General features: G+C 42.2%; 1 protein-coding gene across 3 annotated transcripts in view; it reads right to left on the bottom strand.

Moving 5' to 3' along the window:
• Runx1 (RUNX family transcription factor 1) overlaps positions 1-26,883 on the bottom strand; it is a 249,953-nt gene that overhangs the window by 128,015 nt on the left and 95,055 nt on the right. The window lies entirely within an intron of this gene.

Raw genomic sequence — 26,883 nt, 5'->3', positions numbered from 1 at the left:
TTTTACCCTTCCCCACTATCTGTGTGTCTGGAACATACTTAATTTCCTGTCTGGCGTTGGCCTCCAATGTCCATCTTCAAAGCTCTTGTTGAGCTATGCCTTTCTTCTTTAATTCTGAACGTGTTTCTCTGCCTGGACTCTTTTGTAGTTCTCATTCCCTGCACGTCCAGTCGATGTTGGGGTCTCCACCCTGTCCCCTACATCCCTCCTTGTGGACCTGGGGTTTCTGTTGTTCTGATTCTTATGTGTTTCTGCAACATAAAATTGCCTGTGAATCGCCCAAGCTTCAGTGGCACATCTACAATGCAACCTCTACACCTAAGGCTCACAGAACAAATAACAAGGGGTAAAGAGGACACTAATGCATCTCTCAGCTCTCATCAACGAAACTCCCTCATGTAACAGAGGGCCAGGATCGCAGAAGGTTACAAATGACCAAAGTGTAAAGAATAAGAATCTGCAGAGTGTGGGTCCTTGGACAGGACTTCTGTATTAAACTCCAACCACCCAGGGATCAGGGACCATTGTGGAAGGGGTAGTGGTGGAAAGATTGTTAAGAACCAGGGAGGAGGTGCATGACCATATGGGACACAGTCCCACAGGCTCCTGGAACCTTGCTCATATGAATCTACAGCAATGGTGTCAGCATGCACAAGACCCATGAAAACTCAAGCACAAAAACCCAGCACAGAACTGGGGAAATGGGCAGCAGACCTCAATCTTAGCTGAAGAACTATTGGCAGCTAATTACTACTGGGCAAGGAAGAGCTGATCCTCTTAAAGGGAAGAATTCTAAATAGGCTGACTAGAACTAAGTGGATGAACTTGTACTGAGGGATGTCTGGGGATACTAACTTGACTTGATAGACCTTAACACAAATGACAGAATGCATGAATTCCAGGGGGCAGTGGCTATGAGAGGGTGCCATAAAATGAGGGGTTAAAAAATGATTAGGATGTTCTGTATGAAATATACAAAAATTCAATAAAAAATTTACAAAAAATCCCATGTCACAAGTCAGGGCCTTTACTCAACAGGTACCTTACATGGCAAGCTTTGCCCTTTCTCTTGTGGAAACTCACCACAGCTGACAAGACCTTGGCTGTCGGCTTATTTCTAGATAACTGTCCACTTGCTAGGTCTCAGTTAGGCCCATCTCCTCATTTCCTTTCCATAAGAACACAGATCAACTAAATTTCAACAAATATTTCATGACCACTTGGGAAGTACTAAGCTCGGTGTTACCTGTTGGGAATACAAGAATGGCAGTCTGTCTTTAAGCACATCAGGTTAACAGTCAATAAGTGTAATGGTGGCATGCAGTGGGTTTTGATTAATTCCCCTGGGAGGCTCAGGATTACTGAGTTTGGGATATCAGGATTAGGCTGACAGAAGGATGATGGAGATTGATTAGTGGTGCTGGGAAACGAAGAGAAGTCATTCCAGTGAGAAACGTGTGCACAGATGTGGAGGTGTGGGAAAAGACAGTGTGTGGGAGACGCCAGTGAGATGCAGTACTGCGGGACACTTCTATTGGGACATAAGACCAAAGAAGGAACTAGGGATCCAAAGAAGAAGCTCCTTATTCTGCCAAAGTTTAAGCTATCTCTCTTCCCCTAGAATTCCCACTTCTTCCCTGTCTTAGCTACCTAGACTGAGTATCTTAAATACCATTTATTTCCCACAGTTCTGTAGATTGGGAAATCCAGAGTCAAGGAGCCAGCAGATCTGATTGTGCCTCCTGGTTTGCACATGGCTACTTTACTGTATCCTTTCAAGGTAGAGAGAAGAAGCAAGTTCTGGTGCCTCCCTTTAAAGGATGCTAATCCCATTCACAAGCACTCCTCCTCAGAACCTAATTAATTATTTCCCCAAAGTCCTGTTTTCTCACATCGTTTCATTGAAGAGTGAGACTTCAACATACAAATGGAGGATCCCACAATCCATCCAAGTATAGCAAATTCCATACTCTTTACTTTTTCCAAACTATCTCATTCTTCTAGAAATTTCCATTAACATTGATAATTTGGGTCATATATCTGAGAACTTAAGTGTACAGATCTTTTATTATCCTTTAATGGAATCAAGTAAGTTTATTTTTTGACTCCCCAAATGTTATAGGTTGAATTGTTTCCCCAGCCCCAATAAAGCTGTATTGAACTCCTAATTCGCAGGACCTGTAAAGGTGATTTTTTGAGTAGTAAAGTCTTCACCACTATAATCAAGTTGAGATGGATCATTAGTATGGCCCTAAGCCAGTATGACCTGTGTCCTTAGAAGTTGTATAGTTGTTTCCTCCAAGTTGAAGCATTTCTTTGTGGAGGGAGAAGGGAGGCTCACTAGATTCGTGAAACTCACAGACTCTTGAGGCCTCTCCATGAGGTTAAGAAGTATTAAAAAACCCACTAGCAAGGAGAGGAGAGACTCTACAGAGGCATAGTAGGCTGCACAGGCAACTCCAGTGGTGAACTTTTCATAAATCATAGCCCTTGCTGACCAGGGCTTTCCAGTGATCCAGCTACCCACCTCACCTGTGCTCCAGCAAGCATCCCGTCCCCCATGCTCCCAACTCCAGTAAACTCTTTGGACCACCAAGCTGAACTTAAGATGGGGTCCTTTCTTTCGTTTGTTGTTGCCCTGAATGTCATTCTGGCATGAATGAAATAGTCTCCTCAGGAAAAGGGTCACAACATTACATGAAGAACGGAACATCACAGGAAGATACAGACACACAAGGAGAAGACCTCGTGCTATCAGAGGCAGAGACCGAAGTTACACAGCTACAAGCCAAGGACGGTCGGCCGTGACCAGGAATTGGAAAGAGGCAAGGAAGGTTGTCCCTTGCAGGTCTCAGTGGGAGTATGGCTCCGCTCATATCTGATTAGTAGACTTCGAATCTCTGGAACTGAGATGGCAAGCTTCTGGGCTTTTAAGCTGAACGATCTGCAACACTTTTTAAACAATAGCTGGAGAAAAACCAATCTATCTGACTACAGTCAGTTGTATGCTCCTTAGAGACAGAAAGTGGATGTGCTATTCTAGCACAGCTCAGGTGCATACACAGTATTTACTGACGGGGCTGGAGAGACGCTCAGTGGTTAAGAGCACTGGCTGCTCTTGCAGAAGACCCGGGTTCAATTCTCAGCACCCACATGGTGGCTAACAACCATCCCTAACTCCAGTCCCAGAAGATCCAACACCCTCTTCCATGGGCACTGCACGACATGGGTGCACTTATACACATGCAGGCAATATACTCATGCACATAAAATAAAAATAGTTACTAAAATCTTTAAAAGAGCTACTTACTGAGTTTTGAATTGGTGCTTGGACTTTGTATGGGTGTGGGGATTGTGGGGTGGTGTACAGAGTTAGCTGTGTTTGAAAACTGCAGGGACACAGGATACATTCCCTGTCCATCACTCTTGGCCAGGGAAACACTGTGCCTCTCTGGCATTCAATTTGTCCTTTCCTTGGCCATCAACAGCAAAAGCAATGGCAGAACATGCACTCAGTTGTTACGCTATCTCCAGAGGGAGACATTGTTGGGTGATTCTGATCACCTTTTTGCTTTAGTTGGAAAGTAACATGGATTCCTTTCATAATGAAAGGGATTTTTTTTTTTTCTTAAAAAGGCAAATGTCTTGGGTGCCTAATAGGAAAAGACAGCCCATATTTATTATTGATTGATTAAATCTGTCAGCATTTTGATCCACAGCAAACACAAACTGGGTTTTTCTAAAGCTCTTTGGGGGCTCTCATAAAGCAGGCTTTTTAGCCAATGTTTTGAATATATCAGGTTCAGGTATGTGAAATCGTCTCTCCTAGTGGGATTTAATATAATGCATGAGAACTTAAGACTTAATAGAGGATTTTGTTCCCTTAGAGGAAGAATCAGGTAATTGTTTATCCTTCTTTGTATGAAGCATTTAGCTGGGACTGTTGGCCAGACAGGTAAGACAGATGTTCCCTGAAGACATCAGCACCTTGCACAGAAAAATCAAAACCACTCAACAGGGAAGCTGGAGGCAGCAGGCAGTGCCATGCTGTCTGGAAGGGATGGCCTGGCAGCCTGGAGTTGTTTCTCTCTCTGCATTTCTTTTTCCCAGAGTCCCAAGCCTTTCCCTTTGGCTAAAGTGCTGTCAACAGGGGAGCTGCTGGAATGAGTTATTTAGTGAGAGAAAAAAGGGTGAACTCAAGCATTTCAGAGAGCGCGGCTTCTATGTTATAAGAGCAGGGAGAAATTTCACGACCAACGTGAGCCAATTAAAGAATCAGAGTTTGCACAACGTACACACAGAAAAGTAGTTGGGGCCCAGGGAAGTGCCACTGAAGAACTGATTGATGACAGGTGGGGCTTCAGTCTCCTGCCTGGTCAAGCTCCCTGCAGCAGAGAAGCTGCTGGACACCAGTCCATGTGTAGATCCTTTGAGCACAACAGCACAGGGCAACCTGCTATTTGCTAGTCAGACTTCCTATTTAGTGACACTTACTATGATGCAATTTGTTTTCCAGACATGATACTTTCCCTTCAACAGAAGGTGGTGGGTGGCAGGTAAGGGCTCTGGGCTGAAGATGGCCTCCCTTCTGTTCTGTGCTTTGGTTATATGCCAAGCAGGGAGCAGCTCCTTTCTTCTGAGGTTTTTTTTTCCTTTGACCAGAGTTGAAACATGCATGTGTATTCAGACCCTGAAGTCATAAGGTTCTCTGGTCTTGAGCCTGTCATTTAGTTCACAAAGCATTATTACCAGATAAAGGATATTTTAGACCACAGTAAGAATGGTTAGAATAGATTAAACACAGCTCCTGTCACATAATAAGTCCCCAAAACATGTTTTCTGAGAATATGCTTTGGGGACACATACTGTATACTGCATTGATTTTAAACAAAGATTCAAATCCATTCATGCCAATGAATGGATTAGTCATGTGATCCTGGCAATGTCTTTTTAGAACAGTGCCTTTTTTAAATTTTCTTAATGATTGCACCCCTTCTCCTAAGGCTCAAGCATCATCATGAAAAGGGAGGTAGGAAGATTGCAAGAGGCAGTGGATGACTATAATGAAACAGTGTTTTCCAGACACAACAGGGCGGTTATACACATGAACTCACATTGGTTGTCACAGCATGCACAAGACCAGTGCAAACTCAAGCCAGACAAAATCCTAGCACTGAGAGAGGAAGAGGGCACAAAGTCCCATCCTCAGTTGAGGGCTATTGGCAACTGATAGCTGCTGGGAGAGATCGGTTCTCTTTAAGGGTATAGCCTCTGGTAGGTTGTCCAAGTTCCAACAGGTGGACCTATACCCAAGAGTATATGGGCAGCGCAGATTGGACTCAGTGGGTTTAAAAACAAATGAAGGAACAAAGTTGGGTGGGTAGGGATGGGGAGGTGGACCTGGGAGGAGTTGGGCAAAGGGTAAGTATGGTTAAAATATTGTAAGAAATTCTTAAAGAACTAATAAAATTAAAAAAAGAATAACCTGAATGCATGCTATGATGACATGATGGAGAATACTGATTATCAGGTTAACAAGATCTAGAATTACCAGTGAGATAGGCTTCTGGGTATATCTGTGAGACACTATCTTGAGTGGCTTAATTGAAGTGGAAGACAGTTCCCTGAGTTTGTGTCCTGGACTGGCCTGCATAAGGGAGGAAAGCTAGCTGACCACGAGCACTCATCACATTCTGCTTCCTGACTGTGCATGTGATGTGACCACCGGCTTCAACCAAGCCTCTGCAGCCAGGACTTGCCCACCATGATAGACTGTACCTTTTTCCTTTACATCGCTTTTTTCAGAGAATTTTATCACAGGGATAGGAAGCCTGACTAAGACAAACAACCTGGAGTATTCTTTAATATCATGATGCCTGGGGCTGGAGAGATGGCTCAGCGGTTAGAGCACTGGCTGCTCTTGCAAAGGACCCAAGTTCCATTCCCAGCACCCACAAGGCAGATGACAACTGTCTGTAACTCCAGTTCCAGGTGATCTGATGCCTTCTTCTGACCTCCTTGGGCATTGCATGACACGGGTGCACTTACACAAATGCAGGCAATACACTATTAACATAAAATAAAAATAATAAAATTAAAAAAATCATGTTTCCCACACCAATTTTATCAGAACGTCTTAGAACAGGAATTAGCCACTGGTATCAAAGCAAATTCCCAAGACAGTCTAAGCAGCCTTCCTTGAGAATCACTCATGACCCTAGAGTGACAGTTTATAAACAGCCACTAGGTTCATGTGATTTGAATTAATATCATGTAAAGTTATTTGCTCAGTTGCCATAGACAAATTTTAAGTGACTCAATAGCAACATGTGGATAGTTCAATAGAATTACATAGAGTCAAAGAATTTTCTCATAATTCTAGAACTTTCTATTGCATTACTCTGAGTCTAGAGTTCTAGATTTATAGTTATTGCTTTAATAAACACTAAATGGTGCAATGCCGAAAATATATAGTTTTTTGGTCTTTTTGAGACAGGGTCTCTCTGTAGCCCCAGATAACCTGGAACTATCTATGTAGACCAGGTTGGCCTTGAACTCCCAGAGATCCATCTGCCTCTGCCTCCTGAGTACTGGGATTGAAGATGTGTGCCACCACACCTGGCTCACCAAAAATATTTTTAAGTAAAATGTTCTTGGTATAGGTTTTTGTTTTAACCTTGCTACTAATATCTTAAAGAACACAGTTAGGACAAAGAAGTTAGTTAAACCCGTTTAAGATATTCTGGTTACGGCCCTATCCTCCCTGGGTGAATGAGCCTATTGTACAAGGTCAGAGAAGTAATTTGCTTCTAGAACCCCACAGCTGTGGGTAGCATTCCTGAGTATCTCGTGGCAACTACTACTATTTACAGTCAAGCCAGCTAAAGGGGGCAGTTCCTGCAGAATACACTGAGAAGTTCTGGGGCTCAGAAAGGACCTCAGGGTCTTGTATTTCTTTCTCTAGATCTTGTGAGCAGATCCCCTTTAGAACTCTCTGTCTTCATTCCTAAATGCTTAAATCCACAGGAAGCATCTAGACACAGTCCCTTCATCCAGGTTCTGTAGGTGAGTCAGAAGCAATTTGCTACCAAAAAGTAAAAAATGAGAAACAGACTTCCTCTTAAACTACCTAACAGAAAAAATTCAGAGCTGTCCTTCAGGGTTCTTGACAGGCTGTCTGACTCCATCACAATGTATTTATCCAGGGGCTTTGTTGTAAAAATGCCCCCACAGCAACACTACAGAATGAATCACCTCAGGGAAAAACGCAAGGCTGGATTTTCTTGGGAACAGCATTGCCTTGAAGATTTGACTACATTTGAACTCACAGAAATGGATCTGTCTTCAGAAGCATTTGGGGGTAGTGAGTGAGGCGCTATAGAGGTGTAAAAAACAGCCCAGGAGGATGCTGACCTCTCTATTTCTTGTCTAACAGAGATTCTTAGGTTTTTGACAGTTAATGAATTTTTTTTTTTTTCTTTTTGAGATAGAATCTCCCTGTTGCCCCAACTGGTCTGGAACTTGTATAAACCAGGTTCGCCTCCATCTCACAGACAGCCCCCTGCTTCTGCCTCCCAAGTTCTGGGATTAAAGGTGTATGCCACCATACAGCTCAGTTAATGGACTTTATCATTGAGTTTTATGGTTGCCAAGGAGGCCAGATGAGCGCAGTGAGAGGATTACATTTTGGTTGAGCAACATGACCACCAAGGGAGAGAGTGGTGCTGCCTTGATAAAATGCCAGTGAGTAAATATGATGGGAAAATACTGTCAGGACTGGAGAGGCGGCTCGGTGGTTAAAAGCTCTTGCTGTTTTTGTACAGGACCTGAGTTCAGTTCCCAGCACCCAATTTGGGAAGGTTACAACTGCCTGTAACTCCAGCTCCAGGGGATCCAAGGCCTTTCTGGCCCCCCAGGACACCTATACTCACTTGCACATACCATGCCCTTGACACACATAACTAAAAATACAATAAGTCTTTAAAAAATTCTATAAATTATCCATCTCAGAGAAACAAGTGATTGAAACAAAACATTGATTCTTTAAGAGGTGAAGCTAAAAAACACTGAGATTCCCTCAAGAAAATTCTATTTTAATATTCTTTACCCAAGTCACATCTGTTGCCATTTTCTCAGGGCTTTCCTAAACACACACACACTCACACACACACACACATATACACACAGACACACACACACAGACATACATACACACACATATACACACAGACACATACATACAAACTTATATAACACATATACACACAGACACACACACAGACACACATATACACACATATACACACACAGAGACACAGACACACAAACATACAGACACACACATACACACAAACATATATAACACATATACACACAGACACACATACACACACACATATACACACAGACACACATACACACACATACACAGACACACATATACACACATATACACACATAGACACACACACAAACTTATATAACACATATACACACATAGACACACAGACACACATACACACAGACACACATACACACACAGACACACACACAGACACACACAGATGCACTTATAGACACAGACACACACACACATATAGACACAGACACACATACATGCGTAGACACAGACAAACATATATAACACATATATACACATGTAAACACACAGACACACAGACACACACAGACACACAGACACACAGACACACACACATATACACATAGACACTCATACACACACATACGCATAGACACACACATAAACATATATAACGCATACACACATACACATAAACATATACAACACACACAGACACATACATACACACACATAGACACGAACATACAACACATAGACACAGATACACATATTGATCCTGGCAGTCTGTGCCTCAGAGCTCTGAGAGGTATATCTGGGTGTTCTTTGAACTGTTATCACCCTGAGAATTTCTGAAACATTGCTGTGAATCACTGTAGCAAGCAAAAACTACACACGACACAATTCTTGATTATTTAAGGATAAATGATAAATCCTTTAAGATTTATAAATAATAATAAATAATGACGATGGCTATCCATTATGTGATCCAATTGCTTGACATGTTAAGCTTTGGCAAAAAGAAAGAATTACAAGTGAATTTTCTTTGGAAGAAGTTGGTTGTACAGTTCCAAGGCTGTCTATACTTCCTCCTTGATTTTCAGGACAATTCCTGCTCTTGACCTTAGCCCTAAAATTTCATGGCTAAACATACATGACAAGGCATGTTCAATATTTAAATGTCTCACTGAGCAGTCTAAGCATTCATGAAGAAAGTAGGGGAGAACTGGCAAGAGTGCCAGTCACTGTCATCTACTTGACCTTTGAACTGGAATCAGATGGGTTTTGCTGGCTAGTACTAGGATTATCCAATTTACCTTTGAGTTGCTCTGTGTGGTTCTTGGTACCCAGCATCTTGATGAATAGGTAACAGGAGGTCTGTAGATGTCTGTGGTTGTCATCCTTACACACCTGTGCTTAGAGGTGACTCATTCTTTCAAAATTCATCTAATAATATTATTATTTTTCTAAGTGTCTGGAAGGTAGCGTCTATGTTTGTTAAGGATTGTTTACATTTGAAGACAAATTCATCAACAAATCTTTTTTCTCCTTATGCAATAGTAACAGCAAACAAATAGTCTGAATCCAAGTTAGATGCTGTTTCTTTTCTTCTGACAAGACTACTAGCTGTAGGCTCATCTGGAGTCCACTTCTGAGCGATTGGTATTGACTGAGAAGATTCTGAGACCATAGCTTAGCACAGCATGAAGGAGTGTCCTGATCAATTATTAATGTCTGCAGAGGGCTGGTGAAGATATGGCCGTATGTATAACAGACAGCCCAATCTCTGGAGTAAAGAGCAAAGCATGTGGAGGAGACACTGGGAGGGAGGAAAGCACAGGGCGGTTGGGTTCACATTGAAAGAGACTTTGGGAAGTTTGCATTTAATTCTTCAAGTACGGGAACATCTTGGAAGAGCCTTGAACATGTTAACAATACAGTCAGGTTCAAGCCTTTAGGAAAGCAACTTGGCTTTCCATGGAGGGAGGTCTGACGTTAGCTCCGAGAAACTAAAGACAGAGACAGGGCAGATGTAGGAGCAACAGAACTGCCCAGGAGGCGGCAGTGACTGGAGGCTCTGCTACTGAGAAGGTATTTGAATTTCAAAAGTGGGATGGTATTAATTTATGGCTTTGTTGTTTTTATCTATCCCCAAATAAATAACGATTACAGCACAGACATTATATATTTTATGAACAGTATGAAGAGCTTGAAGAATGCATAAAATGAGGATAAGGAGCTGGTTTTGAGGAAAATAAGATGGTTTTTAAAACTTTTAGACATTGTTAGCTTTGTGTATTGATAGACCTCTAGTGTGTTGTCCACTGACATGAGATTCCTCTGGACTTTTTCAAACCTAATATCCTACCATTGCTGGATTGTGGGCCTTTCTCCAAAATACCTCCTTCATGAACACACATTTCCACACAACACACATAAGACCCTCACTTTAAAAAACCCATGTTGGTCGCCTTTCCCCATGTAACAAAATTGCCTTATTGAGGGCTCTGTTCAGTGATCATACTGAAAGTGTCACTCAGTCTTTGAGGCTCCTCATGTTGGGTAGATAGAGGGTTGATCCCATTTTACCAAGGCCTCAACTGAAATTGAAGTTCACGGGAACGGTTCCCAACTCCAGTAGTAGAGCTGAGATTCCCAAGTCTCTCTCCCTACAAAGTTTATTTTGGTTTCATTTCAGCACACTGCTTCTCGTTCCTAAGTGATATATTCCAGAAAATGCGTGTGTTGGTGCTGCTGTTTTACGTTAGCTGATCTGCTTAGAGGACCCTTCATCATTACTCCTTGAATTATCTATGCTCCTTTCCCACCATGGCAGTCAGCTTTCCATTACTGTAACAAATATCCAGGACAATCAACTTACGAAGATAGAAGGTCTATTTTATCTCACAGACTTGGAAGTTTCAGTCAATGGGCAGTTGACCCTGCTTATTTTGAGTGTGTATCAATGTAATTTTTCTGCCACAGGTCTGTGGCAGAGGAAGTCTGTTATAACATGATCAGGTACAAAAAGACAAAGAAGAAGAGACCGGTTTACTTCACTCCTGCATCTCACCCCTGCTTCTCTCACCCAGTGTCTCTTTTCCTACTCTCCCTCCCCATCTCTCTCCTAATGGTATGCCTCCTTTAGGTTTTCACTTTCATTCTCTCCTTAGTACAAGCACATATGTGCACAATCATCATGCGCACTTGGAATGGTGCTAAATGAGTTTGGGAGATGGACTGGGGAGATGGTTTGAAAGAGTTGATAGAGTACTTGTCATGCAAGCTTGGGGACCTAAATTCAATCCTGAACACCCTGTAATCTTAGCACTGGGGAGGTAGAAACAAGAGCACTGGAGGTCATTGATCAGTCAGTTTGACTGAATCAGCCAGCTCCAGGTTCAGGGAGAGATCCTGCCTCAAAAAAAAAAAAAAAAAAAAAAAAAAAAAAAAAAAAGGGGGGGGGAAAAAAAAAGGTGGGGAGTGATCAGGAAAGACAAGAAAGACACCCAGTGTTGACCTCTGACCTTCACACATACACACAAATGTGCACCCCCCCAGATGAACACAAGTACGCACAGACACACAAGGAAATGTGCTTAACTCTGGATTACTGTACAGTGATGTGTGTTCAACCAAAAGCTCTTGACTTAAGCAGAGATTGTAAAGGCATATGTCTGGGATGTGACCATCTGTCTTGGAAAATTAGTGGTTAGGAACATCTTGATGTGGTTTTTCAGAACTCAGTGGTTCTATGCCATCCTTCAATTCCTTCTACAGAGCTGTCGTTTCATGTATACTGTGAGTTGTATGCTTGCTATATGCTATCAGTAGGAGCAAGTTTCCAAACATCAATATAACTGGGTCAAATTGAATGCACAGCTAGGATGTGGTGCCCTGATGTTCATTTACATTTATTTCTCACTGATGAATAGTTTCTACTGTCTTAAGCCACCACCACTAAACCCAACATCATTTTATGAGTGGTGAAGTGCTATCAACCCTTCACCAGGTTTTGATGTGTTATTTTTGAATGGCTTGTGGCAAGTCGAAGTCATTAAGATTTTTTATAAATAAGTTTTTGAGAATTTAATTCACGAGTATTGTGTTTACATCACTTTTACCCTCCCTTGCCCTCTTCCAATCCCTCCTATGTCCCCCATCATCCTTTCTCCATTTTATGACCTCTAATTATTTTGTTACATAAACACACATCCACATATAACCTATTGAATTCATTATGATTGGATAATCTTTCAGGTAGGTCATCCCTGGAGAAAACAGTTTCTCTCAGTAGCCTTTGGTTGCCTATAGCTCTTCATCTAGAAGGGGGAGCACATGTTTTGTCCCTCTGGCTCTTGCAGTCTTTTGTCTATGATGTTCCGTGAACCTTAGGTATGGGAGTTGCTTTGTAGATGAAATCTCAACGATATGGTTGCTTAAACAAGTCCTGCATAATGACACCAGTTGACATGCCAATGTACATGGGAAAATTTATACACAGTATTCTAGACATGATAGGGAAGCTGAATCCATGAAATCTCATTAAGATTTATTACTAGAAAAGAGAACAATACTATTGTTTCATTATGTTCAGGAAATACTGAGTTATAAGTAGAAAAAGCATCAAGAATTATGATCTTTGAATGAACAAGGTCCCAGGCTTTGGTTTGGCTGGGCATATAGTCCACTGCAGTGAGCTTCCTAGTGTAATGAATTAGCTTGTACATTACCACAGGCCTCTGTGGCTCTGTGCCATCTTGTTTGTGGGTCTGGTAGTCATGGAAATGGGACAGTGGCGACTGTCACAAGGCCACAGTTGCTGGCATTGCCACACAGACTGAAGAGTTCTTGAGTGTGATGTTAACTGACAAGAGGAGTCAGAAACGTCTGTGTACTTCCTGGGCAGAATGGAGAGATGCCATCTGGAGGTCTTGGATGGCAGCCAGCCAGTACAGGTTGTCCCACTGAGTGGGGTTTTGATTTTTGAGAAGCAGCAAATGAGAAGGATCCAGAAGTCCACTTTTTTCTAAGCTATACTAGGTTCCCACAATTTTTAGGCAATGTTCCAAGATGCCGAGGGCTCATCTGAGTTTCACGTGAGCCCTGACCAGCTCAGTCGTGCATCCTTTTCTAGAAACTTTTCCTCTTTTATGCCCTTTCTTTTTCTTCCCCTTCTTTATTTCCTGGAGACTATACATCCTCTTATTCTACTGCAACAAAGCATTAGCATGCAATCTTTTGTATAAATTCTGCTTTCTGCTTTAGGCTAAGACACTCACATTTTAGAACATCTTTTCTAGACTTTGAGCTTCTGGAGGGCAGAGGTCATGCCATGCTCTCCTTTTACCGATAACATCTAACTCCCTCAGCCATGCTTACAGAATAAAATATCTGATCAGCCTGAGGGTACTTAGCCAAGGGGACCAGAATCTCTGTTAAGCTTGGCTTTGTTGTCATGATATGTACAACTTGCCGCCCAGGCACTGGTCCAGCCTGCTGGGTCTTGGAAGTGCTACCCAAACTTGAGGGCTCCAAGAAATGAGCACATAGGCTTTAGGTGGCAGGAAAGCCATGTCAAAGAAGCAGGCACTGAAGGTGTGGGGCCTTCTTGGCGGCCCTGGTCCCACAGGAGTGGCAATGATGGACCCTTATGGTCAAAGCTGTGATGGACTTTGAGTACTCTGGAAGGAGGGTGTGTGGGTGTAAGTCAGGGTAGAAGATGGAGGCCAGCTGAGAGTTGGGCTGAGAGTGGAGAGATGGCCCAGAGGCCCACCAGGTCTCACAGGTCGGAGACTTTTCTGCTGCCCACCAGGACACAGCAGACATATTCTTCCTTCTTTCCTTCCTTTTCATGGTTTTGGACTTTGTCCTATTCAATCTTTTTCTCACCCCTCTAGTGTCCCTCATATTTTCCCTTCTATCTTCATTCTAAATTTGTTAGTTCAAAATATGATTTCTTTTGCACTTAATAAATCCTTAACCCAATGATATTTTTTAAAAGAGTGAAGTTAATAAAGAGGATTAGAGAGGAAACCAAAGTGTACGTCTATAATGAAAGTAATGTGCTGCCCATATGCTGACTGATCCTACTACATGTGCTCTTGAAGACCATGGAAAGAACGGAGCCGTGGAATCTACAGCTGGGGGCTCCCCTTCACTGCTAGCATTTCCTACTGCAGAACTTTGGTGATTCCTAACTGGGATGGGGTTGGACCAAAACCTGAGCTTAAAACATGCCTCTGGAGCTGGGGAGTATTAGACAGCGCAGTTGGAAAACACCTTACCTTGTAAGCATGACAAACAGAATTAGAGTCCCAGAATCCATCTAAAAATGCAGGTGACAGTGACATACACTTGTAATCCCAGCACTGGGGAGGTAGAGACAGGGAGATTCCTGAGGCTCACCGGCCAGCCAGCCTAGCCTAATAGGTCAAGCTCCGAGACCAAGGAGAGACCCTGCCTCAAAAAGCAAGGTAGATGGTTCTGAGGAACGAAAACCAAAGTAGTCCTCTGACCTCCATACTTTGCATGCGTACACACACACACACACACACACACACACACACACACATGCACTGCCACAAGCATGTATATACATCAACATGTATGCACCCACACACACACACATGCACTGCCACAAGCATGTATATACATCAACATGTATGCACCCACATACACCATACACACCCTTGACCTCTACAATCTGGAGCCAGTAGTCTTTCCTATTCTTAATGCCACATCCAAAAATGCCTCCAGACATTGCCAAAGGTCCGACTCCCAGGCAAAGTCACCCACAGGATAGAGCATACCCAGTAGAGTCACAGTTTCCCTCTGCTGAATTAATGCATTGAATGTTGAATACAACTCAAAAAGTAAATGTAATAGATGCCTCTGTAAATAGCGAGGTGTGTTGAAACAGTAGGTCTCCATAACAGTGCTTCTGCAAGCCCTCACACAGCACATGGCTATGCTTAGCTACAGAATTCAGAGGTTATTTCTAACCACACAAAGAGGAGATTAACATGGGTGAGGGGGTGAAATCCAGGAGACGACCCTTCCCCAGAACCTGTCTTCTGGATCACAATGCATATGTGAAGAACAGTGTGGACTGATTTATGACCCAAACGCTATTTGTCCACATACATCAAATAAAATTTGAGACTTCAAGCCACAAGCTGCCTCCATCATTTCTCCCTCTCCTGCTCCTATGTGACAACCATTTAGAATTCAGCCTCTCTGCCTCTTTTTAAACAATAGCACTCTGTCATTTCCAGAAAATGTTTTAAATTAGTATAAAACTTGGCTAAATTTAGCTTTTATAGAAGAAAGAATAAAACATAATTAACTGTTTAAAGAAGAAAACAGAAACCACATGAAGGAATGAGACTTGCTGGCGAGAAATCTAACAGTAGTGGTTGGTAGCTAACCCATCTCCTGTGTAACAGATGTTCACGAATTTAAATGGAAACAGGATGGGCATCCTCGTGGAAGGCCTTTTCGATAAAAAGTTGCTAACTCTAGATGTGTGAACTGTACAGGTGTGGCATTTTGATGCTAGATGCTCAGACATAGAATTGTATGAGCACTGGTCTGGGCGAAACAATCTTAACGTAGCAAGAAATACTGACAGACAAATTGCTTTGAGGGCTCTGGCAGGCCTGTAGATGCACACTGCCCCTAATGATTGACAAGTGGTAGAAAACCCAGTACTTGATTCTTAGGCTCTCTGAGCATTAGTCCCTGTTTTATTTTTTAATAGATTTTTAAAAAAGATTTATTTTATGTGTATGTGTGAATATCTACACGTACGTATATGCAGCCTGTGTGTGTGGGGTGTGTGTGTGTGCCTTGTGTCCTCAGAGGCCAGAAAGGGGTGTCAGATCCCCTAGAGCTGGAGTTACTGATGTTTGTTAGCCAATATGTGGGTTCTGGGACTTGAACCTGAGTCCTCTGCAAAAGCAGCCAGTGCTCTTAACCACTAAGCCATCTCTCCAGCCTCTATCCCCTGGTTTTCGCAAAGTGTATAATATCTTCTGAATTTCTATGTGAATTCTTGCCAATTTAGAAGAACTATTTCCCTCTTCATATCCAAACCACTATTTATGGTGTTTTATTGGAAAAAGGAGCAAATTTGATTTAAAGACTGAAATGATTCTTTCTCTCTTTCTTTTTTCCAAGTATTGAAAAAATTCCTGCCTAGAACAGAGACAAAGGATCCTATTGTGGCCCTAACCTAGGCGTGTTGTGTCTCAGACAGAGGCCTGGCCTGAGGCATGTGGCATCACACACACATGGATCCAATCTTCGTCACCTAATAAAGACTCATTGAATCAAAGGCCAGGTTATCATTTATTCTGTGGGAGTGACTAATGCACCATTTTCTTTAAGGCAGTCTTTTCTTAATACTCAAACAATTAGAGTTATTATTGTTGTTGTTATTACTGTAATATTTTAAAAACACAGATGGGCTTGGTAATGTGACATTGTAACATTGACTGCCAGCCCCCTCCCCGCCAAAGGTACAATAATCTATTGTGAGTCAGAGCTCTGCTGGGAGTCACAGGCTCCGGGGATGTCTCTGAAATCATGCCAAACCTCAGGCCACTAGTTTTTACTTCATTCCTCAGTTTCCACATTTCAAGGCTTGGGCAAGATTCAGATTGATGACAGAAGTGCTTCACAGGATGACCTCTTTGTAGTCTCTTTGGACTCAAGATCCCCCTCTTCAAGTTTGAAAAATCTGAAAAAGGGGCTCGGTGTGGGTTAGTTTGCTATGTCCTACCTGGACCAACAGGTGATGAAAACACCTAAGGAAAAAATAAAAAGAAACCAAAAAGGGGGAAATAGACCCTATTTCCTGGATGCAGGAGGGGGCAACCCCTTGCTGACTCCTCATCTCCTTGTTTGAGTTGGCTTTATTATTTATTTATTTATTTATTTATTTATATATTTATTTATTTTTGACTTTTTGAGACAGAGTTTCCCCTGTAGCCCCAGGCTGGCCTTAAACTCACAGAAATCTGCCCACCCCTGCCTCCCCAGTGCTGGGATTAAAGGCGAGTGACACCACGCCCAGCAACATATCAAATCTTAACACAGGGGCTCCTGAGGGCTGGATCTGCAGGTAACTTCATTTCAGATAGGCACAATGCTATGCACTTTAGGATAGTCACAGATTCTAAAGTCTACATTTTGATGAATAGATGCAATTAATAAACACCGAGACAAGACTCACAATGAAAAACTTGCTTCAACACCTTGAAGAGACTGTGCTGTTAAATGCCTGTATGTATCATATATGGTTTTATCTTGATGCAGTCTCATGTCAATTATGTTTGTAGGAGAACTAAAGCTGGTCTAGTTTTCTTTTACGGAGTAGTCATCTCTATCAAACAAAAAAATCGGCAAATCCTCTCTCAGAACTTTATATTTATCTAAACTATTCCTGTTTCTAATTTAGGGCTAAATTAACTCTTACTAGAAGGAAAAGTTGGAATCATTTTCTTCTCTCTGAAGCTTAAGTCCTCTTAGCCCGACATCTTGCTCAGGCTCCAAAGACCCGTTTTGTTTATTTCCTCTCAATTCTCTCTCTGTTTCTCATTCCCTCCTCTTCTTTGATTCTTGGAAATTAATGCTTTCCTGTAGTTGGGCATCCTTCTGACCTGACGCATCTGTCAAAATGCTGAGCACACATTGTTTAAAAACAAGGGTGGAAACTTGGCCCTTCATTAAAATCTCTAAAGCAAAAGTCACTCTTTCTTCTCAACACTTTTTCTGTACGTGTGCTTGATATTAGCATTTAATAACAACATCCCACTATATCTTTGCTCACAGAGCGGGGAAAGGAAAAAGCCTCCTGGTAATAACTTAGACAGGCTGAGGGTATTCTGCTGGTGGACATGTTGCTGATTTTGTTGTTTATCTGGCAAAATGTTGGGTCTAAAGGAGCTTAATCTTTCCACTGGCCAAAAGCATCCTAAGTTGTCTCCAGACTTAGTTCTGTGTGTGTGTGTGTGTGTGTGTGTGTGTGTGTGTGTGTGTGTGTGCACACGTGTGTTTCTTTCTTTTGGTTTTTTGAGACAGGGACTCCCTGTAATCACAGCTGGCCTGGAACTTGCTATGTAAACTAGGCTCGCCTCGAACTCACAGAGATCTGCCTGCCCCTGCCTCCCGAGTACTGGAATTAAAGGCATGTACCACCACACTGACCAGATTCAGTTCTTATAAGCACATTCCATTCTTTAAATACTTTCTTCATAAAAGTTTGTAGATGAAATTTATATACAAAAAGATGTCTAATTCATAAGCATTTGATACTTTGAGCAAACAACTAAAATTTGAGTGTGCCAAATAGGTAATTTGTACATGAAAGAATCCTAATGGACCAAGTAGTGGGGTTTTTATAAAGCCATCATCCCAGAGAACAAAAATAACAAAAACGTAATTTAACATTTAGCTGGTATCAATAGATACACTTAAAAAATTTTTTTTCCAAGGGGGATAAGAGGTAGTTTATTTTGGAGCCAAATACGAGTGACCATGGCCCAGGAACACAGACTGAGTTTACCCCAAATTCCATGTTCCAGCGTGGTAACAGTTACATCACATTTTTATAGTAACAGAACAAAGAAAAGTAACAAACCAAGACACTTTTCAAATACATTGGTGGATACATTCAGTAGGCGGGTCATGGCAAAGTGGGGGTAGGCGGTTGGGGGCTGTTGCTACTATAGGTCTCAGATGCTATCTGATGACATTCTTAGCTTTTTGATTGGTGGGATATGGTGGTCTGCTAAGTTAATACATTTTAATACCCACAAAAGTGTTAATTCAGAAACAGAGGCAGGCAGGGTGTGGCTATTTATGGGGTTAAAGTTGTCCCCAGATGATTTGTGAATAGGCTCTGGATTTGCTTATTTGTACAGCTGCTGTGTAGACCAGCAGGAGACAGCGAGGAGCATTTTTCCTGGCACAAATGAAACATCCCATCACTTTGCTTCTATATTGTTCATTGATGGCTTTGGCCGAATTAGACTTTGAATTCCTCCTGTTTGTTTGAATCACCATGATCATTGTGGTACAGGTCACAGGGCTACACCTTCCCAGAAGAAAACATAGAAGAGAGTGTTACCCCACCGAACCAAACTATAGTTACCATGTTAGAATGGGAAAAGACACAGAGGGGCCCCATCTCAATCTTGAGCACTTTAACAGCACCTGGATCCCAGAGTGCAGCCATGCTGGGAACTTTCAAAAGAGAGCACCAAAAACCGTTTTTCTCCAGAGCCCCCATCAGCAGGGCTAACTGACAGCACTTAACACTTGCTACCCAGTGGGTCTAAATGTATCTTCTAAAACAATAGGACATGGGAGTAGAGGTACCTATGTCAGGAGCGATGCTAGATCCCCAAACTGATTCTGCATGGGCGGTTTGGAGAACTCTGGGCCATTTCACAGTCTATGATCTCTGAATCACTTTGTCTCCAGGTTTTCAGTTTTATTTTTTCCAATTTTTCTTCCTCCCAGAGACGAGCTTCCAGGTTAGCCCGATGATGGGGCAACTTCAAACCAGGTATGCATTTCTTTTTCAAGGTTTCTTTTATTTTGAATCTAAAGGGAAATCAATAGCACTGAGGAAACACAAGCATTGCAACCTCATTAACTGTTCTGGATTCTTTACAATGCCGAAAAAAAAAAAATAGCCTTAGCTTCTTCTGGTACAGAGTTAATGCCAAGTACTTTTACTGTGCATGCCCAGTGGATGGGTGGTTGAGTTGGGGGTGGAAGCCAGTGGGTGGCTGTTGAGAATTTCATAAAATGGGAGCAGCCAATGCAATAGAGAAAACCTAACGATTTATGAGGCAAATTAATAATGGCAGCTTCCATAGAAGCCCCAGCCTAGAATTCTCGGACCATAAATAAAGCATTGCATGTGGTCTACCAAGTGGTTAGTATTCATTAGTTCTTCAGTGTTCCAATTAAATGTGTTTTACATTAGTCATCAAAATCTAGAATTTCTCAAGCCAAATCATAAACACACAGAAAATAGGAAGTGGCATAAAGGACGACTAATTATCCTCAGGATTGTAATAATCAGTTTTCTGTGATAGGAAAATACCTGTGCTTCTGTATACAGAGACAATAAATACAGGTATACATACATACATACATACATACATACATACATACATACACACACACAGTGACCTGGAGATGGATTATGAAGAGAAATTATATTTTTAAATCCTAAGTCAGAATAGAGAAAAGGCATGTGGTCAACTATACTCACTTTTGTTCTAGGGGCAAGAAACTCGCTAGCATTTCAGAAGTCTTACCATGAACCAATCTCACTTCACCTTGAACTATATTGCTTCTTGAAAGCAGTAAGATGACGCTTTACCAAGAATTTTCGTAAGAAGATACAGGAATTTTCTGGTGCTTCAAAGAGTGATAATTAGTAGGTGTTTTTCTTCCATTGGACTCAGAACCCTTTAATTTGTGTCTCTGGTTTTTCCAAAAGATATTTGGCCTTTTCAACTTAAAATTAAATACATTCAGTCCATGGTCTGTTGCAACCCCCCCAAACAACAGAAAATCCAGCCCCCAAACCCTCATAATGATTTAAGTAAGTTTACGATTTTGTGGCGGGCCATTTTCATAGCTCTTCTGGGTTGACTGCAGCCCACTGCCACAGACTGGACACTCTTGGTATAGTCTGTCCTCCATGGCTCTGAGGCTTGGGGCAATTTCCTCCTGGGTCCTGAGTTTTCACACCTGCCTTATACCTTCATCCACCACATCTGTCTTCACGTGGCCACCTTGAAGCCTATCTGTGGACATCTATGGACTGTGCCACCAACCACCAGCCTTGCAGTCTCTTTCAGCAGTGCTATTCAATGCACTTTTTTGCCCCCTTTAAGATGAGGGGATTAAGTAAAAATGGACACAGTTGAAAATGAATGGTTAAGGCTGACCTTGGAGGATCGCTGTGGTAGGGATGAAGGTGCTGATAGATCCCTTCTGGAGAAGACTATATTCTAAGATAGGTCTGAAGTCAAACTCTCTTTTTGAAGTTTCAGCCTCTCTGATTTTACAGTGCCTCTTTAGGTCTCCTCCCTCAACACACACACACACACACACACACACACACACACACACACACACACACACACACACACACACACACACACACACACACACACACACAAGCACACGCATCAGCCGCCACCACAGCAGCAGCAGCAGTAGCAACGACAAAACCCAAACCAAAAAGCAAAACCAGACTGGATATTCCATAATAATAACTTTCTATTCTTCCATAAGGTTTAACCCCTTCTGAGCAAGGTGTCTGACCTTACCACACAGAATTTGACTATGAGACACAAAGACCTAGGCAGATATAGGTCCAAAAAGAGCTTGCTTCACCCCGTGATTCCTAACATAATCTACCAGCTGGTCTTTCTAAATTCTTGCTTTCTCCTTTATGACTTGTTAAAACTCTTACTAAAGAGCTCTCTTAAATGCCAGCCAACATACTCTGCTGAATATGTTTTGGCTCTATTCACCCACTTTCTTTTTTGAGGTCATTTTACTAAAGGCGGATAAATGTATGGAATCTAATTTCTTAATGACATGAGGCTAAAAATAGTTTTATTGTTTGATGTTTAGTTATAGATGATGACTTTCTTCTTTCTTTTTTAAGTCTGGAGGATTATTTAATGAGAGACACATGCAGCAAGTTAAAGCTTGCAAACTCCCTTCATCTCAGTAATGCAGAAAATGCCCTGGACTGTTGATTTTCTTTTGGATAGCACTCTGAGACATGCAAAATATGGTGTGATTCTTCAAGGAAAACTTTAACAAAAGAAAGAAAAATACCTTCAATTCGGAGGAAGCTCTCCTGCAACCCTTATCTAATTCAGTAAAGAATTAGTGACATTCAGATGTCGGAGATGTTCCGGTAATGAGATGCTTGGAAATCATTCCCTGAGGCCCCAGCCCTGGCTGGGGTGGACCTCTGTGCTCATAGGGATAGAACGTGGGAACAGGCTTCAGTGTTGGTTCAATTATTAGATCAGATGATCTTCCAATTCATTATTTATAATGCAGTTTTCTAAGATTCAGAACAGTGCATCTTTGACCTTGCTCTAACATGTTCAAATAAAAATGACCTATTCATTTATTTGTCCGTTGATAACTTAGTCTGGTGAGATGTACACCTGTGATCATACCAATATTTTCACGTTATTGGTCCACAATGCTGGTTTCATGGTCACTTGACAGTCACCCACGAGATGCTTCAAGAAGCACATGCCTTCCTTCCTCCGTGCTGCTCCAAGTTCAGGTACAAGTGTCCATTATTGCTAAGAGCCAGCCTTGATTGGGCTTAATTGACATTTCCATTAGCCTGATGTGTACAAATGGCATCAAATGCCAGGATTGGACAGCTCTTTTGCATCCACATGGGAAGGCGAGCAGGGATTTTTAAAGGCAGAGTAGTGAGGACAATTAGCAGGATTAATGGACTCTCTTCAGTAGTGAGATGACACCAGATGCCCCTCTGTTGCACAAGTCTGCATGCGTCCCAATAGCAGGTCCCACTGGCCTTAGAGCCAGGCTGCTTCGTTCAGCAATGGTGCAACTTTGTGTTGCTAAAGTAAAATGGTGAGCCCGCAAGTGGGTTTGAGATCTTGAGTCAGGTTGAAGTAAATTCTGACCCCCGTCTCCCATAGCAGACATCCCCACTGAGTACAAACCCAGAAGTTCCATCAAGCCATTAACACAGCCTCCCTGCCTGGGTTCACAGCAGCAACAGAGTCGTTCTGGCTTTTCACAAATGTCCCTTCTGCCTGTATCAGCACGTTGTATATCTCCAAGTAATTGCAATATATGGAAAGCATAAATGGAAAAGGTCCGTAGGGGACAATCAATCATGTCACCAAGATCCATTTCTGAAGAAAACAACCACAAATGTTTTAGTGAATATAAACTAATGTTATCCTGCCTGCTCTACTGTTCTTGGTTTTATGACCATGTTTTTTCACACTGTGTGGAAAAATACAAAGAACTGCCCAGGAACTAAAAACAGAAATGGATCTGTTTCGAGGAGTAGTTCCCCCTTGATTTCTTTGCTGTATTTACCACATGTTCCCTACCCAGATGTACCCTAGCCAGCCTCCAACAAGAACCACACCGTGGACCAGAGGTCCGTTCCAGCACATAGTAACTGAAACCAGGGCTCTTAAAGCTCAAAAAACAATCTTTACAATCTTCTTGGCGAAGTACATCACACGAATTTCCAGTTTTCCAGTTGTTACACCAAAGAAAGGTAGGGGGGTCTAACTCATCAAAGCCATTTTATTTAAAACAAAAGAGAGAAATTATCATCGAAAGATGGTATGCCTGTGATGTTGGCTCCTGTAGACCAGATGACCTTCCATGTTATTTATGACATTGTTTCTTACTCCACAAAGATCACGGGTTACAAGATTGTGTCTTTTAGGATCTTGGGACTTGCTCTATTGTGCCTAAGTAAAAATTGTGTCATCTTCTTTCTACATTGACAAATGAGTCTTGTAAAGCTAAGAAAAGGGGAAAAACCAGGAACCTTCTCAAATCCATTATACACAAATGTGATTGAACCACATACATTTTCATACTACAGCCATTTGGCGGGCACAGTAATAGTGGCAACTATGGGGGAGTGTCGACTAAATAAAGCGTTTGCTCGTGCAACAGACTTTGTCTCTTTCCAAAATGGTTTTTTCTTTTCTGTTAATAGTGTACGAAGAAGGAAAGAAGATTGAGGAAATAATTTCCTAGATTTACTACAGTCCCCAGCAACTCTGTGTGTGTGTGTGTGTGTGTGTGTGTGTGTGTGTGTAGCTATGTGCTTGTGGGTACATACACAAGTGTGCATGGAGACCAGAGGTTGACATTATGTGTCTTCCCAAGCCTCCCTCCCCCTTATTTTTTTTTTTTTTTGAGGCAGGGTCTGTTTTTGAACCTGGAGTTTATCAACTGGGCTTGACTGTCTTGCCAATGAGCCCAGAGATCTGCCTGTCTTTGTGCCCTCCCCCGCTAGGATTATAAGTAGTGCCCACTGCCGTACCCAGCATTTACTTGGGTGCTGGGATCTGAAATCAAGTCTTCATTCTCACCTATCCAGCACTTTACTGACAAAGTCATCTCTCTAGCCCCTTCAACTTCCCTATTCTTTGAGTTTTTCAACCTTATTGAAAAGATGCTGAACTACTTAAGGTTCAGAACAAACTCTGGACTCAGAGTATGTGATCATCTGATAATTAGGTAGAATATTCACTGTTCCTGACTGGTTAACATTTGTGTACCTAAGCATGCCAGCACAGGAAGTTTGTGGTCAGATACTGAATTACTTTACTGGCCTGCTAGGAGTGCTTCGTCTAGCATGACTATTGTTGCAGGCTTGGCCTCACAGATCAAGTGAAATCTACAGAGCTGAGGACGTGGCTCAGTGGTGGAGTGCTTGCCTAACACATACAAGGTCCTGGGTTCAATTCTCAGTACTAAAAACGTTTAGATCTATAGAGGGACAATAATCTGTCCTCTCTCCCAGACCCAAAGGCTGTACTGTGAATGGTAGATCTGGGGACAGCCACGTCTGTACTGATGTAGCTATAGATCAGTCCCTATCAGAATCATATTGTCAGAATCATATTGTTCTGGAGAAAAAAAATGAAGCCAGGGGAAATTGTTTCATTTCGGTTACCAGTGGTGAGTATTTGAAAATAAATTTGTAACTCTAGTATATTCTCTGTTTCATATGCGGTAATGAGCTAATAACTAACTATTACAAATTAAAAATACCTCAAGTTGGAAAAACGTTGACTATAATTAACCTACAGGAAGCATCATGGCTTAGCCACATGGCTCACCTCAGTGGGTTGTTTCCCTGGTGACTGGAGGACTGGCTGGGACCTATCCTTACTGTTGCTGCCCAGGGTCATGAAATATTTTTGTACCAAATGTCCTCAGTCCTGGAAAGATTGACATTGGAAGTACACTTTCTCTCTCTCTTCTTCTTTCCCTCTTTCCCTCTTTCTTTCTTTCTTTCTTTCTTTCTTTCTTTCTTTCTTTCTTTCTTCTCTTCCTTTCCTTCCTTCCTTTCCTAATATTTTATTTATTATTTTTATTCTATGTGTATGCGCATATTGCCTGTGTGTAGGTAAGTGCACCCGTATTGTGCAATGGAGGACAGAAGAAGCTGTCGGATCCCCTGGAACTGGAGTTACGGACAGTTGTTAGCTGCCATGTGGGTGCCAGGATTCGAATTTAAGTCTTCTACAAGAACAACCAGTGTTCTTAACCGCTGGGCCATCTCTCCAGCCCTGGAAGTATACTTTCCACTGAATGTGCTTCCACACTGTCTGAAGTCCAGTTGTGATCACATCAGGACTGTTTGCAATACATTTAAGTTAAATCATTTCACTGAAGACAGATATGACAAGATAAATATTACCAAGACAGGTAATTTGTCTAAAAATAATGACTATATGCTGTGTTCCAGTCGCAGAGTGGTAGACTTTCCTTGATCATTCATGGCTGTTTATTATAATAGATTTATATATGATGTATCAGATAGACTGGAATATCTCAATTAACACAGTATATGGCCAAAGGTGTCCTGGTATTTTTCTTTCTCAATAATAAAGCAATCCCACCATCTCCCAGATATATGCCAACGTGCTCTGACTTGTCTATGGGTGTGGAAGCCACTTCATCTTGACCTCGCTGTCTCCCTCCTCTGAGGGAGTTTTCACACGTCTCACTTCTCTGCCTCTCGCCCTCACAGAGTGCCCCGACCTTTCACCATCACATTCTCACCATCTTCTCACCCCTCGGCCTGGGACCTGTTTTCTATTCCCACTGCTTTCCTGAAATGTCTTTCTCAAATGTCACCAGTGTCAGCTGTCACTGATTCAATTCTTCCCCATTTGACTGCTCTGTGATGCACTTGTTGATGTCCTCCCTGTGATGGGTTCTATCCCTGGTATGTTCTCCCTCCTGTGGTAGCCTGAGATGCCCCCTCCCATCTGAGGCTCTTTCCTGCTCTTTACTCTTTAAAGAAAATAATCTTCACCACGTTTTTGTTGTTGTTATTGGTGGTGGTGGTGGTGTAGCCCTTTGTTGTAGAACTTGGGTATTTTCTGGGCTTCCATTACTGTACCTATGAAGTGACTTCACACCCTTCCTCCAGGCCTAGCTCCTTATTGAACTTCTGTCCACTCTTTCCATTTGTAAGCTGGACACTCATTTCTTGACTATATTGGGTCTTAAGATAGCCCCAAAGGGAAGAAGAGGTTCAGTGGAAGATGGAATGGGGATGAGAGAAAGGAACGGGGGTGAAAATAGCCAAAATTCCCTGTATGCATGCGAGGGCTTAACATTGGTAGCCCACTTAACATATCCAGGAAGAGACAGCCTTAATGGAAGAATTTCCTCCATCAGATTGGCCTGTGGTCATGTCTGTGAGGCATTTTATTGATCACTAATTGACGTGGGAGGGCCCAGCCCACTGTGGGCAGCACCATCCCTAGGCAGGTGGGCCTGGGCAGTATAAAAGAAAGGTAGGAGAGCACGAGCTGGAAGCAAGCCAGTCCGCAGCGTTCCTTCTCCATCTCTGCTTCAGTTCTTGCCTCTAGCTTCCTGCCTTGGCTTCCCTTGATGATAGACGTTAACCTGTAAGCTGAAACAAACCCTTCTCCTAAGTTACTTTTGGTTGTGATGTTTATCACAGTAGC

The sequence above is a fragment of the Nannospalax galili genome, unplaced genomic scaffold (assembly GCF_000622305.1).
Source record: "Nannospalax galili isolate Female #2095 unplaced genomic scaffold, S.galili_v1.0 scaffold136, whole genome shotgun sequence".
Taxonomy (NCBI): domain Eukaryota; kingdom Metazoa; phylum Chordata; class Mammalia; order Rodentia; family Spalacidae; genus Nannospalax; species Nannospalax galili.
Note: the sequence above shows the minus strand (reverse complement) of the source record. Positions and strands in the feature narration are given on the sequence as shown.